The sequence below is a fragment of the Rhinatrema bivittatum genome, chromosome 13 (assembly GCF_901001135.1).
Source record: "Rhinatrema bivittatum chromosome 13, aRhiBiv1.1, whole genome shotgun sequence".
Lineage (NCBI taxonomy): Eukaryota > Metazoa > Chordata > Amphibia > Gymnophiona > Rhinatrematidae > Rhinatrema > Rhinatrema bivittatum.
Genome location: NC_042627.1, coordinates 59209073 through 59228733, shown reverse-complemented (window position 1 = coordinate 59228733; position 19661 = coordinate 59209073). Strand labels below are relative to the sequence as shown.

The following is a 19661-nucleotide window of genomic DNA, read 5'->3' as shown; positions in this document are numbered from 1 at the left end:
CCAACTCTTCCACTAAAGAACAACCCACTAGTTTCCGACAGAAAATCGGTGGTGATTTTCTGACAAGTCGCCAACCTGGTACCCTTTTGAACTTGCTTCGTTTTTTTTTTATCCTGTGCGAATACGTGGAGGCCCCTGTTGGAGCTGGCCCTGTACCTTTTTTTTTTTTTTTTTTTTTTTAAAGAAAATTACCACTGTCAGAAATAATAGCTCCATGGTCCTAAATCACCTCTTTGGGATGTTGATGGCTCTTTTTTTTTTTTTTAATGCAAGCTGCCACAGTGGACTCTGCAGGCCTTTCTCACAGGAACATAAAACTTGCTGCATGCATGATTGGTGCTTTGCAGATTTCTTCATGCTATGCATCAGTGTTAGATTTCTGGATGCCCAGCATCTCCATTATATTCCCGGAATTTAAAAGCTAGGGTTAAATAACAAGGTAAACCATTGCTTCTCACACATGGCCTGGTGATCCCCACAGTCATTCTGATTTTCAGGCTAAATTTACACATGGTTAGTCTCCAGTGTCTGAGCAGTTCTCTCATGCATATTCATTGTGGATATCCATAAAACTGGCGATAGGGTCACCAGGTCAGGTTTGGGAAGTCCTCGGTTAAGTATTGCTAGCTTGAATTAAACATGAGGGCTTGCTTAGATTTGCCTGTGCTTCCAGCTTTGCTAAGACTGAAACAAGTTAGATAACATCTTTTTGTGTGGAGACTGATAATTTTGGAGCCGAAGAAATGGCAGTAAGAACTGTGCCATCTGTGGGGAAAGAGTTTACTGAAGGGTTGCTAAGGGGGATGTTGTTGTACTGTGAACATAGGACACGAGACTATGGGCAGGGCTCGAACCTGGTTGTTGTGCCTTTGCTGTGTTGCATGTTTGTTGGAAAACGAATAAAGAAAATTTAAAGATACCTCAGCTGGATATTTTGTGGCTGATTAGTTAGATAAGGCAGAAGATGGAGCTGTGGCCTGGAGTAGATTTGAATCTTTCTGCATGACAGCCCTCTTGTTGGATGGAGAGAGCTTCTGACAGAGGGGCCAATGTAATAAGACTCACGCTGAAATTGGTGCAAATTTTCTGCATTTTTTTTTTTTTTTAGCACACATGGCAAAAGCAGGCGCGTCTGTGGGTGTAATAAGGGAACAGCATGCATATTAGATGCATGCAAAAAACCGTGTGCAAGTCCAATTTTTTGCCCACTGATACCCACCTAAGCCCCCATGCAGAAAGCCGTGGGAAAAGCCTGCATTACAAGAGGTGCAATTGAAAAAATGTTGCAGACTCGCAAGGGGTATTTCTAACTTAACTGCTGATTACATCAGCTCCGTGTTATTTGAAAATAAATTGTTTCAGCTCCTTCTGGCCCTCTTACTCCATTGCTGGCATTTGTGTGGTTGTGTGTCCGTGCAGCCTTAGCCTCCCCGGGTGCCCGGGGCTGTTTGGCATGGATCAGCCGCTGGGAGAGAGCAGGAGCCAGGATGGGTGATCTCGGGGGGGGGGGGGGGCTACAGACAAGTGCTGACAGCGCCCAGAGCCGCAGCAGTGTTGCCGGGGCCTGCACCAGGACCGAAAGCCACCAAAGTGGTAGAAGCAGTCCTGATCAGTAAGCCCTGGGTACCAGGTGAGGAAAAGGCCACACAGACCCACAACCTGACATCGGAAAACTCTTCAGGAAATGAAGGGAGTTTAAAGAAGCTCAGCAGAGTTAATGTCAGCAATGGAACACAGTCAACATGGATTTACCCAAGGGAAGTCTTGCCTATCAAATCTGCTTCATTTTTTTGAAGGGGTTAATAAACATGTGGATAAAGGTGAACCGGTGGATGTAGTGTATTTGGATTTTCAGAAGGTGTTTGACAAAGTCCCTCATGAAAGGCTTCTAAGAAAACTAAAAAGTCATGGGATAGGAGGCGATGTCCTTTCGTGGATTACAAACTGGTTAAAAGACAGGAAACAGAGAGTAGGATTAAATGGTCAATTTTCTCAGTGGAAAAGGGTAAACAGTGGAGTTCCTCAGGGATCTGTACTTGGATCGATGCTTTTCAATATATATAAAATGATCTGGAAAGGAATACGACGAGTGAGGTTATCACATTTGCGGATGATACAAAATTATTCAGAGTGGTTAAATCACAAGCAGATTGTGATACATTACAGGAGGACCTTGCAAGACTGGAAGATTGGGTATCCAAATGGCAGATGAAATTTAATGTGGACAAGTGCAAGGTGTTGCATATAGGGAAAAATAACCCTTGCTGTAGTTACACGATATTACGTTCCATATTGGGAACTACCACCCAGGAAAAAGATCTAGGCATCATAGTTGATAATTCTTTAAAATCGTCAGCTCAGTGTGCTGCAGCAGTCAAAAAAGCAAACAGAATGTTAGGAATTATTAGGAAGGGAATGGTTAATAAAACGGAAAATGTCATAATACCTCTATATCGCTCCATGGTGAGACCACACCTTGAATTCTTTGTACAATTCTGGTTTCCGCATCTCAAAAATATATAGTTGTGATGGAGAAGGTACAGAGAAGGGCAACCAAATGATAAAGGGGATGGAACAGCTCCCCTATGAGGAAAGGCTGTAGAGGTTAGGGCTGTTCAGCTTAAGAAGAGACGGCTGAGGGGGGATATGATAGAGGTCTTTAAGATCATGAGAGGTCTTGAACAAGTAGATGTGAATCGGTTATTTACACTTTTGAATAATAGAAGGACTAGGGGTCATTCCATGAAGTTAGCAAGTAGCACATTTAAGACTAATCGGAGAAAATTCTTTTTCACTCAACGCACAATAAAGCTCTGGAATTTGTTGCCAGAGGATGTGGTTAGTGCAGTTAATGTAGCTGGGTTCAAAAAAGGTTTGGATAAGTTCTTGGAGGAGAAGTCCATTAACTGCTATTAATCAAGTTTACCATTACTGCTATTAATTGCATCAGTAGCATGGGATCTTCTTAGTGCTTGGGTAATTGCCAGTTCTTATGGCCTGTTTTTGGCCTCTGTTGGAAACAGGATGGTAGGGTTGATGCACCCTTGGTCTGACCCAGCATGGCAATTTCTATGTTCTTGTGAGTAACGGGGCCTCCAGACAGGCACTTTCACTTAACTTCTGCCCTGACCCAGACGCTAAGAAAACCCGCACTAACCAATCTCCCCACTAGCACTGCTCCCTGTGTGACCCGTGACTAGATAATTACCTCCTTTATGTGCCATTTGCATGCACTGGCACAAAATCTGCCATGGGTTATTGACAGGTATGTGTGGGTGTTTTTTCTTCACTAAACGCGTTTACTGTGTACATGAGTAAGATTAGTGAGGAAAACCACGCGTAATTACCCGGGCACAGAGTGAGCTGCTAAGAGCTGGACTGCCATGAGAGTTAGACTAGGGGAGGAGGCTTATTAAACCTGAGTAGCATCAAACCCTTGAGAGGGTAGTTGTATTACATCTCAGAAAATAAATTACTAACCTAATAACTGCATAATAATAAAAGCAAAGATGCACAAACAGTCCAGTAGCAGGATGGGGGCTATCCAATCTTTTGCACTGATTGCCCCGTATGCAATTATTGGGGTTGGTACAAAGATACCCTAGGCCATCTTCTCCGTTACACAGTTCTGCACAAGAGGGAATGCCTCTTGCCCCACTCAGCATCCAGCTCTCACTCTCCTTTCACTCTCTGCCAAGTCCTGCACCCCTTCCCTTTTCCTCCTCTCCGCAATGCTCAGCGCCAGTGTTCACTCAAATCTTTGAAAGACTGCGTGTGCAAAAAATTCTTTTTCTGCAACTTTTTATAGTCCAGGTTCAGATCTGTGCCCTCTGAACCAGTGTAATGCAAATAATGTTGTGATTTCTTGTGCTCGCTATGTTTTGTTGGGTGCTTGGGGTTCAAGATCTGTGTGCTCAGAGGCAACCATGCTCAGCATCCCTTTTCTTTATCCCCCTCTTAGCATCTCTCTTTCTTCCCTTCCCCATCATCCTTCTCTTTCTCCTTGCTTAGCACCCCAGCATCTCTGCACCAGAATCCTCCCTGCCTCTCTCTCTCTACCCCATACTCACCTGCCCAGCACTCAGCTTCCCCTCTGCCTCCACCCCGTACAACCATGCCCTTCTTGTGGCACTCTGCCTTAAAAGTGGGTAGGTAGAGGGTTTTGCCATCCTCCCAGATTTTGGCCCCCTAAGTGGCTGCCTAGTTTGCTTAATCGAACTGGCCCTGACAATTATCTGTCTGTTGGGGAGAGGTTGTTTATGCCCAGCCCATGTAATGAGGGCCTAGCTCTCGGAGAATGATTTTGGTTTCTAGAGGCGGACAGAGGAGACATTCAGGGCCATAGTAGTGTGGTCCCAACCCCATTCTCACCCAAGGTGCCTGCCTGTGTGTGTGAACATGGCTTGGTGCCTGCCTAGGGGTCTGTGTGTGTGTGTATGCGAATGAATTGGTGCTTGCCTGGGGTCTGTGTGTGTGTGTGTGTGATCATGAATTGGTGCCTGCCTGGGGGTCTGTGTGTGTGTGATAATGTATATTTGCATGCCTGGGGGGTGGGGAAGCAGTGTGAGATTGAATGGGAGCTTGCCTGGGTGTGTGTGCGTATGTGAGGGAGCCAGTGAGAGTGACAGGGTGTGTGTGATTATGAGAGAATACGGAGGAGTAAGAGCTTGTGTGTGAATGGTGGGGGGAGAGAGAGGGTCTTAGAGCCTGGGAGTTTTTCAGTGTCTATGAGAGAGAGAGAGAGAGGTTGTGGGTGTGTATAAGAGTATGTATGTATGTGTGTGTATGTGACAGTGTATGTGTGAGAGAGAATGGACATGCGAGTATGTGTGTGAGAGAGAGAGAGGATAAAGTTTGTGCACACACACCCCGCCCCAATCCACAACAATTTTAGGGTGACTGGAAATCAAGATATTGAGTATGGATGAATTTTTTTTTTATTCTTATTAATTTAATTGATGAATGTTATTTGATGTGTCTTGTGTTTTTTTTTTTTTTTTTAGAACATTTAAACATTTTTTGATGTCCTGTTCATCAGCCATTTTGAAATATATATTTTTTTCCATTTATTCTTTATTCATTTTCAGCTTACATAAACAGCAAAAACATGCATGCCAATGCAAAAATTCATATAATCACAATTAACCAAACTATTAGAATACCTTATATTAACTCTTACATAAAGAAATATTTCTTGATTATACATCCAATTTATAAGGAAATGGGAGATCCAAGATTCCAATTCAAGGCAAGCAAGAAATAATTATAATTAAATCAGAAGGTTACATCAATTTTCCTAATCCCGTGTCAGGTTCAAGTAGCATTATTTAAAGAAGCATGTGAATCAAGAAATCTACGCAAATCTTGCGGGTCAAAATACATATATCTTTGAGTATTTATTTTTAATACGCATTTACTAGGATAAAGGATCACCATATATGCTCCCAGGTTTTTAACTTTCTAGGCCATCTGAAGAAATCTCTTTCTGGGGAGTTGCGTGTCTCTTGTTATGTCCGGGTAAACCCATACTTTTTCACCAAGATAAAGTTTTTCTCTGTTTCGCAAGAATAATCTTACAATGGTGTCTGTCTGAAGAAAACACAAATCTTATACATAGAGATCCCCGAAATTCAATTTGTTCTTCCATGGACTGTTCCAGAAACTCTTAAATTTTCCATATCTTGTGCCTGTATCTCTATATTCTGTTGCCCTTTTTCTGTCTTCTTCCCAGAGTTTATATAGAAAATCTTCTCAATAGGAGGAATAGCATCTGAGGATATTTGCAAATTTTCCAGTAAGGACTTTTTAAATTGTTCCAACAGGGAAATCATTTTTACACATGGAAAATTTAATATTCTCAAATTTTTATACCTGGCTTGGTTCTCTATATTCTCAATTTTTCTTGTATTAATCTTTTCAGCTTGTATTAATCCAGTCTGAACTACCTTAATTTGAGTAACTTGTTCTTGCAGACTTTCTATCTTTTCAGTATGTTGAGTCACCACTGGGTCCAATCTTTGGATTTGGGTCTGTGTAGCTAACAAAATACTGGAATATTCACTATTGAGGTTTTTAATTCTAGTTCTAGTAATACAGTCCAAACATTCTCCAATGTTATTTTTTCATTTGATCCACAAGTGCAGGAAGAATAACGCTTACCGGACCTTCTTGACGGCGTTCCTGCCTAACATCTAAGGCCGCCACTCGCCATGCCTTCCTGCCCCTGTGGCGTTGATGTCAATGGTGAAGCGATGGAGATTTTCACTCCGCTCTCACTCTGTTGCCGCAGAGGGTTTCCGGGAATCGCTGGTACCGGGCCTGCCTCTACAACATTTTCCGCCCCGATAGGGCCTTCTGCTACCAACCTCCACGGGCTGAGCGTTCTGACCCGAAGAGGGGTTGTGTATGGCTCGGCGCCACGGGAGCTCCGGGGCTTAAGGTCGTATTCAGGTCCAAAACCACTGGGATTTGCTCCAGCCCGGCGGCTACCGCAGACACATCTCCCGGAGGCATATTCAGCGGCGTGAAGAAGCCTTCTATTACCGTTTGAGACAGGGTGGCAGTCGGGGTTTCAACCCAGACTCTCCCTTTCTCTTGGTATGAGGCATTTTTTGAAGAAAAACTTCCAGCACAGGAGCGCTTCCTCACCCGACCTTCTTTCAGAACGCCATCTTCGATCTCCCCGAAATATTTGTTCTATCAGTATAGTTTTACTATTATGATTAATGTTATATTTCTTGATTTATTGTTTTATGAGGAATGATGGTTTTCTATTTTCCTTGTTGGCCTGCATACAGATCTGACTTCATGCAGTTTCCAGTTCAGTTTTGTCTGCACATTTTTGTTTATATTTTATTTTATATGTGGTGTCAATCCGTCTGGTTCTACATGTGTGATCAAAGGGACATAGTCTGCTTGGCATGCAGTTTCTGTGTAGGGATACAGCAGCCTGGTTTACTTTGTTTTCCTAATAGGAGGTGTATTGGTGTTTTAGAACCTGTGTCATATTTGTAGTGTTGTCTTTTCAAAGGTAGGGTTGTTACTGCTTGAGTGGTGGCATTTAGTGCTGTTTTGGTATGGGAGGTTTTTTATTTAAAATATTCTAGGCCACTTATAGCTAACATATTGTACTAAGCAGATTACAATGTAAACATAAATACATCATAATAGGTTTATTTTATTATCATTGTTATTCAGTTTGCTCATGGCTTTCTGAGGGCTATGGCCACATAAATGTATTTTACAGTAGGTCTAATAACAAATGTCTTTTTTGCAGAGTTTTCTGGTTGGCACCAGTGCATGTAAAATAATATACATATTGCTGAGATATTTTTACTTTGGAAGACTATAATATCTTTTTCATGTACAATCTGTTATTATAAATGCATAGTTTTTTTAATTGTGTGGTGCGGGTTAGAGTGTAAAGTTCACCTAATGCACCTGATACACTTGCACCGACCTGGAGAGAGAGTGACACACTGACCTCCTCTCCCCCCCACACACTATTCACCCATTTCCCACTTCTCAGGGGGAAAATGCTGCGGAAATGTGGGAGGCAGGTTGTAGTGTTCCTGGGAGCGTAGCTGGGTCGCCGGCTTCTAAGAAATATCATCAGTGATGCACTGTCAGCCATGTCTTTGGGAATTCTGACCCTTCCTTTCCCCTTCTGTAGCATTTTCAGTCACCGGAAGGGCCAGACTCCAAGGGGACGCTCTGCCCCCATGACCCTCTCTATGATTTGACCTGTACTTTGCCTTTGGGGTGAGTGGGGGGGGGGGGCACCATCTCATCCCTCGCCCCAGGCGGCAGATTGCCTTGAGCCGCCCCTGATGCCGGAGGTAGGCTGAGCTCTGGAGTCTCAATACTTAGATGAGACGATGGTGCAGGGAGGTGGATTTCAGATTCAGAAGGAACTGGGGGAATTTTGGGGAAGAGGGAGTCCTTTTTGATAGGATGTAACCTGACTGCTGGTGCTAAGCTTAACAGGAATGGACCCTGGCTGCTGGTACTAACCACTGAAAACGAGTCACTTAGGAGCACATACAGGCTGATACAGTACACTGCGCTCCGACGGAGCGCACTGTTAGCCTGCTATTGGACGCGCGTTTTCCCTTACCCCTTATTCAGTAAGGGGCAGAAAACGCGCGTCCAACCCCCGAACCTAATAGCGCCCTCAACATGCAAATGCATGTTGATGGCCCTCTTAGGTATTCATGTGCGATTCAGAAAGTAAAATGTGCAGCCAAGCCGCACATTTTACTTTCAGAAATTAGCGCCTACCCTCCCGCGGACTTTACTGAATTGGCCTGATAGTTTGCTATTTTTACAGGATGTGTTAAAACAGGAAAATTAGAGGATGTTGAAAAAGCTGAGGTAACTCAGTTGGATTTAAATGACGAGCAGATAAATAAGAATAATTCCAAATTACCTGATCCAGCTGCTAATAATAAGCAGGTTGAGAGTGGGAATAAAAAGAATGTCTCTGCCATTGTCAGAAGTCCAAAAAATAAGATCAGAGAGTTAGAATGCATGCCACTAGTTAAAGGTATAGACCATGGACAGGTAAACTCTGGCCCTCGGTGTTGCAAACAGCTCTGGTTACAGCTCTGGTTTTCGGGATATCCATAATGAAAATGCATGAGATACATTTGCATGCACTATCTGCATTGTAATGAATACATATCTCATGCATATTCATCATAGACATCCTGAATACCAGACCTGTTTGTGGCCACTTGAGGACATAGCAGATTATTTTGGAGACCCGGTGGAAAGAGGAAAATCAATGGGACAGTGTGACACAGAGCACAAAATAGGTCAAAATGCCAGATGAGATTGAACTGGCAGTGGAGTGGCACTGTATATTTAAAGCAGGGGTAGGCAACTCCGGTCCTCGGGTGCTGCAAACAGATTGGGTTTCGGGATATATGCAATGAATATGCATGAGATATATTGCATACAATAGAGGCAGTATGTGCAAATCTCTCTCATGCATATGCACTGTGGATAATCTGAAAACCCAACCCGTTTGCAGCACTCAATGACTGGCGTTGCCTACACCTAGTAGCATAGAGTCAAGTATGATAAAATTCTTCTGGAAACAAACTGCACTCTAGGGACAGAAATTCCATATGTGATGGGGGAAGAGTATAGGAGAGGAGTTGTATTACACTTCACCTGACCAGGATGATGAAACAGCCTTTGAAATGCTAACCGAGATTAATTACCAGAGATGCTAAACAGAGGGGACCTAGAACTGCAAACACAGTTTCCCCAATAACAGGGCCTGTTGGGGTTCCTCAGTGCTTTATAGAGCAGCTGGTCCTGGAATCAGTGGGGGTGGGGGGCGTTCCTTAATATCCGGGACTCCCTGGAATCAGTGGGGGTGGGGGGGCATTCCTTAATATCCGGGACTCCCTGGAATCGTAGGGGTAAACAGTGGTGGAGCCATTTGGCAGTAATGATCATAATTAATCAAATCATTCATAATCAGTGGCGAGAGAATTATAAATACAACTACTGCAGGACCTAATAAGGAAAATAGGAAAAGAACTTATTGACAAATGAGATCTAAAACATGAATAAGGCAGGTCAAAGGAGAATTTGAGGAGAAACTTACCAGTAAGACATAAATGAATAATAGAAACGTTTTGTAGTACAACAGAAGCAAGACGTCTGCAAGGGAGTCAGTTGGACCATGAGATGACCAGGGGGTAAAAGGGATTCTTGGAGAGCATAAGGTCATAGCAGATTCAACAAGCTTTTAAGCTGAACCCAGAAAAAAATGAGGTGTTTGGGGGAGCCAAGACAGGTTTCATTTTTTTCCAGTTCAATATTGTCTTGGAATGGGTAATTTTCCGTGTTACTGGTCATGTTCATAGCTTTGGTATTAAATTAGACTCATTTGCTGCCCAGATTTCAGCTGTGGCAAAGGTCTACGTTTTATCACTTTGGCTACCCAATTACTTCAGATCCCTGTTTAATACCTCTGCCTTAGCCACTGCTTTTCAGGCATTGTAATTGCACTTCTTGGCTATTGTAATCCTGTTTACATTGACCTCCAAATAAGCTTGTTGGCATCTTCGGTTCATTCAGAATGCTGCAGCCCAATTTCTGATAGGTGCTAGGAAGTTTGCCAAAGTTAACAAACTGTTGAAAACTCTCATTGCCTATCTGTGCAATACCATCTTCGATTTAGTTTGTCAAATTAGTTGTTCTCTTAGCTAATTATTGACTTGCTGGAAAGCATCGATTGATTGCTATAACAATTTAGCCATCTCTGTAAACTAGTGCTACAAATAATAGTTTTATCAGTCACCTTGCACTATATTATCGTCCAGTCTGTCCTGGCTCCTGCTCATGTGCATACTGGTGCTTCATTCCAGTTAACGTGCCTACTAGAGGCAGAATTGATCCTGTCTTATTTAGAATGCCTCTTTCTCCATGGGTGGCAGCACAAAATGGCCTTTCCAATGGAAGAGTTAGTGGAGAATTGAAACCTGAGTGTAAACTAAGCCCTAGATGTTACTATACCACAGGTGTTGATAAATTAAGTTCCAAAAAAAATTTGGCTGGTGTACAGGTGAACCACATTCTTTATAAAGATCAGTTCAATTTCTAGAAAGAAGTTGATTAGCCAGTGGAGATTCTTCTGTTAAAAAAAATAGAGTTGGAGCTTTGATGCAAACCATTACTTTCAGAGACCTTGAAAGTTTAAAAAAAAAAAAAAATTACTACCGCGTACAGATTACATTAGCCAATAACAATGTTCATGAACTATTTTTTGTACTAGAAAGGCTGTTTGGCTGAGAGGTTGCACCTATCAGAAAGTATAGTAGTTTGCCTAATTGTGAGCTCTTTGCTTACTATTTCCAGTGCAAAGGGTTTGAGCTGCAGGCTAGTCTGATTCCTTTGGATGGCAAAAGCTTCTCTGTTAATGAGGAGCTATGATGGTTACTTCTGTAGTAGGTTTCAGATATTCATTCTTTGGAAGTTTTGAGGAAATTTCTCAGAACATGTGTACATTGTCAGGAGTGAGGCCTACTACTTGTATTTCAGACTCTTGTCCTTCAATAATGATGAAAGATTTCTCTGAGGAGGTTTTGTAACATCTGCTGACTTGGTAAATGTTTCTCTAGGGTTGGATGCTTACCCCTTGGGCTTAAGAATTCAGTTATTCCAATTTAAAAATAAATTGTTTTAGATAAGAACTATCACCCAGTAGCCAATAATTCATTAGATTATTGAGAAACTGGTGACTAATTAAATGACTTCATTTTTAGAGGACCCTGATGGTCTATCCATCTTTGAAGTTGGTTTCGAAAAGGTCATAGCATCGAGACCATTCATGTCTCATTGCATGATGACTTCTTTTATGTTGGATAGATCAGGGCAATCAAGTAGTTGTGGCTGTGCTGCTAGATCTTTCATCAGCTTTTGAGCTAGTTGACCATTGGACAAATTGTTGCGACCGTCACTGCCCGATGTCTCCACTACACCCACCTTAACGCTTTGGCGACTCCCTCTAGGCCTGTTGGAAGTTTGGCTGCCGCGGCGTTCTCTTGCCGTCCTCCTCCAGCGTCCCCGGATCGGCTAGATGCTGCACACCGCCATGTTTCCCCGGAGCCTAGGGGCGTGCACGTGGCACGGCCCCAACCGAAGTAACAGCAGTGGCTCGAACCTCAGGGGTGTCCCCCTGAGGTGACGTCATCCGCATCAGATATAGTAAGGAGTTAGCAAGGGGTTACACTACCTAAGCTACTTTGCCTCCTCGGACTTACCAGGGGGACCTGCTCCTCGGGGGCCTTGCTTTCTCTTTTTCTTTTCAGATCGCAGTCTGGAACCGGTACTCGCACCTCGAGGGTCTTCGTTCCTGGACTTGCTACTGAATACCACTTCTGCCTGGAAGTCATCGCAGCCTACTATATCAGTGAGTTACCTTCTCTCTCTCAGAGCGTTCCCTGGAACCAGGTACTCGCTCCTCGAGGGCCTACTTCTTTCCAGCTCCTGGGCTGCTTCCAAGGAACTATTGTGTGAGTGTTACCATCAAGGTTCTGTTCCTGAACTCTGCATACTCTGCCTATTCACTATATCCAGTTTCTCTACAGCTCAGCTATCCAGGATCACTGTTCCAGTATCTGAGGGACTACAGCCCAGCCGGGCACTTCCAGCTCACTGCTGCCACCTCTGGTTCCATATACTGTCTAATAAAAGAATTAGTGTGTGTCTTTCTCCATACTCTGAGCCTGACCGGTGGTACCTCTTGTGATCTTCCCCCAGGGCGTGGCCATCTGCTACCGGCCCAAGGATCCACCCATAACTACCTCAAACACTAACACAGATGTCATCTTATGTGCCTGAAGAGCTTGGAGTTACAGTAGAGTGACTTAATTTCTGGCAGATCGTACAGCACTTTTTAAAGCGAAGGATATAACTTCAGCTCCCAGGAATCTGACATGCACGTTACCTCAGGGCTCGTCTTTATACCTACTTTAATTTAACATCTTTGTTAAGCCTTTGGGACCTCTACACGTGCTGGACCTAAAAGGTTGTATGTATGCTGCTGATGTCCAGTTGTTGGACCCCTTGAAGCCAAATCAAGATGACATTGTTGCAAAACTCAAGCCAAATGTGAGAGCTATTTGTGATTGGTTTCATCAAAATAAACTTGTTTTGCATACATGAAAGCTATAGATTCTAAAAGTAGGAGGAAATGGCTCTATTTTTTATCTGCCTTGGCCAGTAAAGTTTACGAAGTTGCACAGGCAACTCCTGTGGTTTAAATCGCTTGGATTTCCAGTAAACAGTGGTTTCACCTTGGAAATGCAAATGAAGGCAGTGAGAAAGCTTTGTCTTTTTTTTTTTTTTATTATTTTTATCTTGATTGACATCACTTTCGAACAGTGGCTCTGTTGGTGGTAGTTTCGCTTCTTGACTGCTTTAACAGCCTGGACGTGGAACTCCCTCAGAGACTCATGAGCAGGCTGCAGGTAGTACAAAACGCTGCAGACAGATTAATTTTTGGCTGCTCAAGATGTGTAACTGCCCCTCCATTATTACATTCTCGTCACTGGCTATCCATGGTCATTTGAAGATCCTGCGTTTGATCTTTCGTTCAGTTAGAGATTCCGGTCCGGTATGCCTCGATCTGATCAAAGTGCACCTGCAGATTCCAGCAAGTAAAGAGGTTGGCAGAGCTTGTCTTTGAGTTTATTCTGTTTCAGTCATTGGTCTCTTTGGAATAAACTTCTGGAAGCTTTGAAGCAAGAATCTCTTTCTTGTCTTTCAGAAAACATCTTAAGGCATATTTATTTCCCTGGTACTGGGATCTGTTATAGTGGACTCTGGCTTAGGCTGGATTTCTGGCTTCTGTATAAAAACTTGGAGATATGTTTTATTGTGGTTTTAAATGTTTATTTTTTAAATTGTACACTGCAGCATTTTTTCTAAATGTTGTACACCACCTTGAGTGACTTTTCGAAAGCTGGGGAAGCAGTTTATAAATAAACATAAGAGTTTTTAGTACTTACTTTCAAAGGATTTAAGGGTAATGTATTATTTATGCATTTATTTCTAGTTTCAAACTTTTATTTGCATTTCAAGACCCGTAACATGCAGTCCTACAAAAAAAATCGCCCAAAAGATGTGCTCATCACTAGGCAATATACAACAGGTCTTAAGATACATCTTTCATATTTCCAGCAGCAACATATTCTCCTCCACCCATCCCACTCTTTTTATCAGAGAGAACAAAACATAATATGATAAAATGTTATGCCCCCAACAGTAAAAATTCCATCTCCTACTTCTTTGCTATGTTGGCATATCATTCAAAATTAAACTTGAGCTTTAGGTGATAAAGATTGTAAATAAGCATCCCATCTCTTCAGGAAATCATGCCTTTATTTCCATGTATTTATTTTGATTTAGCCCACAGCTTTTTATTGGTAGATCAAGGTATGTTACATTCAGATACTGTAGTTATTTCTCTGTCCCCAAAGGTACTGCAGTCTAAGGGCATTTTTCCCATAGACTGGTAAGTTTATTCATGACCTACCCAAGGTCACAAGAAAGGGCAGTGGGAGAAGTGGGATTTGAACCCTAGCTTCACTGATTCTCAACCCACTGCTCTAACCACTAGGCCACTTCTCAGCTTATTTCAGTGACCATTTCAAATCTTGTACATCGACTTTTTTCTTTCTTTCTTTTTTTTTTTTATTATTTATTTATTATATACTCTGCATCACAAGCTCTGTTGGAGTCCTCTTCATGAAACAAATTAAGTTTACAAGTATCAGAATCTAACATTTTCTGGAGTGGCACCCAAATTATGGAACTCGTGCACCATTGGCATATGTTTGGCTGGGAATTTGTGAACCTTTCAAATATTACTTAATTATTTCAAATATTACTTAATAATATTACTTTAGGCGGGCATTGATTGCGATGTTGCTGAACAGTGCTATCTGACTTTTCATTGATCCTGATGATGGTTGATTGATCTCTTTCCCTGGACAGCCTGTGTATTTGTTGACGATTTACCTCCAGTGGAGCTAAATTCATTTGGGCCCAGTATTCAAAGATATCTGGCTATCTAAGTTTTCAATGAAGTGACTGTGGCGGTGCCCTGAAGAATCGGCGTTGCTTTTCTGTTTTGTACCTCTGCTTAGAGAGAAGAGATGGCAGCCACTGCAGTTTCCTTGCACTAGATCTCTGCATTAGCGGTGGTTTGGAAGAAAATGTCAGCCTGAAAAGTTTGCATGGAAGAACTCATTTTCCTTTGCTGATGGGACAGATGGTCTCAGAAAAGAACTGTATCCTGCTAGGTCTCCAAAATCTGGAGGAAAGGCATTCGAAAAAGTAGTGATGACGTGCAGGGGATCAGGAATCTATCACACTAAAATGGCTTTTGACTCTGATTTTCAAATGGACTTATAGAAATGACGGCAGAAAAGGACCAAATGATCCCTCCCCCCCTCCCAGTCTGCCCAGCAAGCTTATGCCAGTATCTGCTGCACTGTGCATGAGGTATTTACCCTCATGCTTAAAAGTCAGGGCCCTCGGTTGCTGGTACAACAGAATCTCTTTTTGCAGGGAGGGTCCTTTTTCACACAGTCAACATTTTATTTGCAAATGAAAAAAAAAAACCCAAACAATATGTGGACCACTGTCTGAGAATAAAATATGATAAAGAAAGCCAATAATGTAACCGGGCATTGACACCTTTTGGCTGGGCAAACAAGCTACAAGCTTTTGGGACTACTTAGCCCTTTCCTTGGGCATGTTGGCATGGTTCATTTTCTTTAAAGGGCATTTTATTTTGGGCTACCATTTTCATCCCTTTACTTTTCTGTAGCAGTTCAATTCCCCTTTAAACCCAAGTCACTTGGGCTGGCCCAGTGATAGTGCAGTGCAGGTTTGGGCTGGCGATGCTGTGGAAGCAGCATACATGGCCCCGTGGGGAGAGGGCATTCCAGTCATCGTGCAACCGTGACACCATGATTGCCGTGTTCCAGAAGGAGCCCCAGTGCCATAGCACCCAGCTGAGAAATGGCCCGCAATCCTGAGCAAATGCTTTCTTCCTTTCCCCCCACCTCCTCTAAAACAACCCTACAAGTCATGGCTAGCTAGCTATAGGTTGGGTCTTCTATAGATGAAAATAAATCAATGAAGTAAACACTTTAATAAGTTTTTCCTGTACCTGCATAGAGCGCTCTGTATCTCAGGTCTCTGCCAGATGGTGACCTGGAGTCACCTGGCTTGTTTCTTGGTGACTCTTCATCTTGTTTCCTGTGATAGTTGCTCATTAGTGCTGCACCAGTGGGTTCATGGTATATGATGATGCAAGATGATGACAGCCTATCATGATTGACAATGGTTTGAGATTCACAAGGTCTAGTAGTGCTAGGATGTGCTTAAAAAAAGGTAATTTATTAATTGTAAAATATGGAAGATCTAAACCCAGCTCAAAAATGCTTAAATTTTAAAGCTGAATTAAAAATAAGAAAATAAATGCAAGAAAAAAGCAAAACTGGTATGAAAATGAGAGCACAAGAAGATGTGCCTCTAAGAGCTCAAATCCGACACGACTCTCTAAAAGAAGCATTTCATTTGTGAATAGTTTGCTTCTGTGTTGAGTTGATGCTTTTGTAACTGTTTTACCCCGGAATGACTTTTCTCTTGAAGAAGATATGCAAACGGACACTTTACATTGAAACATTTTTGCATCTTCTCTTTTAGAGTATCTGCAGTTTGAAAAATGATTTTCTTTTGGTGTGATATGAAAGAGATTGGAAGGAGCCGGAGCCAGCCGTGCTGTTGTGGTAAGTGGAGAAACGAATGGCAATAGAGGTTTCAGCCCAATGAGCATGCTGTGAGGTTGCCTGCTGCTGGAGAAATATACCTTGCCTCCCAGTGCTGGTAAAGGCCAGCAGAAGTTGTCTAGTTCGGATGGTGGTGGAGTTTTGCTATCCCTTTATGAAAGTAGAACTTCTTTGTATTTATACTGTAACCACATGAGCAACACAGCTGGCCAACCAGATTCAACACGTTTTCCATTTTTAAGACTTTATGCTAAATGTTCAAGTACAATCCACCTGGCAGAGAACAAGTCATTTTGGGCCTCTTGTATTAAAGGCTTTTTTTCCATTTTGTGTCCATGAGAAGATGCTTATTCTACAGGCCCCTTAAATGTTGAGCCTTTGACTATTCTGTCTCACTTCTGTTCAGTACGTGATCCCTTAACATCTCGTAATGATTCATATTAGCACATCAAATCTCGATGAGCCCCATTGTGATGCTAGCTTTTCAAAATCAACATATTAATATTAATTTTTTATTTATTCTGTGCTTTGTGAAAATAATGGAGGGCCTTTAAAGAGGTTTCCAAGTCTAGCGTTGTATGTCAGTAGTACAAGCCCATTGACTCGGCAGCATCTTTTGGTCTTGCTGCACATGTTGGCTGTAGGTTTATAATTCAAGAGACGCTATATGAGCAAGAGTGCAAGCAGAATCTTGCTGTATCAATGGACATATTCTGAAATGAGTAACCTATGTAACTAGTGACATGTCTATGAAACTAATATAGTGATGACGGCAGAAAAGGACCAAATGGTCTATCCAGTTTGTCCAGGAAGTTTCTTATGGTAGTAACTGCCACTCCGTGCAGATTACCCCCATGTTTCTCTTAAGGGTAGTAGCTGCCGCTCTGTGCAGTTATCTCCAATCCTTATGATAGCCTACAAAACATTACTGCTAGTAACATTTTTACTGAGTGATGAGCCGCCTTGACATTTCAGACAGTGCTGCTTGATGTGCTGTGCATATGGGCTTGGCATTAGACGCAGTCCTGCTCTTTTTCCCTTAAGTCTGCATATCAGTACCCTGGACCGTAAAAGTCAGGGTCCCTATTGATTGTCATCTGAATCCAATTCTGTTCCCCCCATGGAGTAAAAGCTGCCACTCCATGCTTATCAATACCCCAGACCATGAAAGTTGGGGCTCTTGTTGATTTGCTTGAATCCATTCCCCTTTTCCCCCCTGCCATCGAAGTGCAGAGCAATGTTGCAGTCTCATCAAAAAGCATCAAGGCTTATGGTTAAGGGTAGTAATCTCCCTGCCTTCTGTTAAGGGTAGTAACCACCACACCAGCAAGTTACCCCCATGCACCCTTTTCTTCATTCCCATCCTCTAGCCTTTAGGGATCCACAGTTTTTATCCCACGCCCCTTTGAATTCTTAGACTGTTTTCGTCTTCACACCCTCCTCCAGAAGGGCATTCCAGGCACCTACCATCCTATCCATGAAAAAATATTTTCTGACATTGGTTCTGAGTCTGTCCCCCTGGAGTTTCATATTGTGACCCCTTCTTCTACTGATTCTTTCCCAATGGCAGAGGCTGGAAGTATGTGCATCGTTAATATGTCAGGATACAGACCTTCAGATACCTATCTCCCCTGCACGTCCTCTCCTCCAGGGTAAACATATTTAGATCCTTCAGCCTCTTCTTGTAGGTTTTCTGACACAGACCCCCACCATTTTGGCTGCTCTTCTTTGGACCTCTTCCTTCCTGTTTCTGTCTTTTTTTGAGATACAGTCTCCAGAACTGAACATGTTACTCCAGGTGAAGCCTCAGCAAGGATCTGATCATTTCTCGTTTCCTGCTAGTTATACTTCTCTCTATGCAGCCCAACATCTTTCTGGCTTTAGCTATCACCTTGTCACATTGCTTCGCTGGCTTCAGATTGCCAGACACAATCACCCCAAAGTCTCTCTCTCAGTCCGGGCACATCAGTCTTTCACCCCCCATCACAAACAGCTCTTGTGGCTTTCTGCACCCCAGGTGCACGACTCTTCAAAAATGGCACTGAATCGCAGCTGAAAAATCTTTGACCACTCTTCAAGTTTTCATATAGAAACATAGAAATGACGGCAGAAGAAGACCAAACGGCCCATCCAGTCTGCCCAGAAAGTTTCGCACTTTTTGTTTCTCATACTTATCTGTTACTCTTGGCTTTTAGTAATCTTTTGGTTCCATTTCCCTTCCACCCCCACCATTAATGTAGAGAGCAGTGTTGGAACTGCATCTAAGTGAAATATCTAGCTTAATTAGTTAGGGGTAGTAACCGCCGCAATAAGCAAGCTACACCCATGCTTATTTGTTTACCCAGACTATGTAATTCAGTCCTTGTTGGTTGTTGTTTGTATATAGGTCTACTTTTCTTCATTCCCCCTGCCGTTGAAGCAGAGTGTTATGCTGGATATGCATTGAAAGTGAAGTATCAGACTTTCTCCCCTGCCGTTGAAGCAGAGAGTTATGCTGGATATGCATTGAAAGTGAAGTATCAGGCTTATTTGGTTTGGGGTAGTAACTGCCATAACAAGCAAGCTACTCCCCGCTTTTTTGTGAATGCAAATCCTTTTTTCCACATTTCCTCTTGCCGTTGAAGCTTAGAGCAATGTTGGAGTCGCATTAACCGTGTGTATGTTAATTAAATAAGAGTATTATCTCCAGGTAGTATCCGTCATTCCCGCGAGCCACCCACTCTTCATTCATGTCCTCTAGACTTTATGGATCCACAGTGTTTATCCTACGCCCTTTGAAGTCCTTCACAGTTCTGGTCTTCATCACTTCCTCCGGAAGGGCATTCCAGGCATCCACCACCCTCTCCGAGAAGAAATACTTCCTGACATTGGTTCTGAGTCTTCCTCTCTGGAGCTTCAAATCGTGACCCCTAGTTCTGCTGATTTTTTTCTGACGGAAAAGGTTTGTTGTTGTCTTTGGATCATTAAAACCTTGCAAGTATCTGAAAGTCTGTATCATATCACCTCTGCTCCTCCTTTCCTCCAGGGTGTACATATTTAGATTCTTCAATCTCTCATAAGTCATTCGATGAAGACCATCCACCTTTTTGATCGCCCTTTTCTGGACCGCCTCCATCTTGTCTCTGTCTCTTTGGAGATAACGGTCTCTAGAACTGAACACAGTACTCCAGATGAGGCCTCACCAAGGACCTGTACAAGGGGATAATTACTTCCCTTTTCTTACTCTATATTCCTCTCTCTATGCAGCCCAGCATTTTTCTGGCTTTAGCTATCGCCTTGTCACTTTGTTTCGCCGACTTCAGATCATTAGACACTATCACCCCAAGGTCTCACTGCTGC

At 42.7% G+C, this 19661-nt stretch overlaps 1 protein-coding gene across 2 annotated transcripts in view; it reads left to right on the top strand.

Annotated features, from left to right (window-relative positions):
* The first annotated feature begins 16238 nt into the window (after window positions 1-16238).
* The window catches only part of ATP8B4 (ATPase phospholipid transporting 8B4 (putative)), a 255565-nt gene continuing 252142 nt past the window's right edge, over window positions 16239-19661 (top strand). For both annotated transcript variants that reach the window (XM_029575708.1, XM_029575709.1), the window contains exon 1: window positions 16239-16322. The gene's annotated coding sequence lies outside the window, so the exon portion shown is untranslated. The remainder of the gene's footprint in view (window positions 16323-19661) is intronic.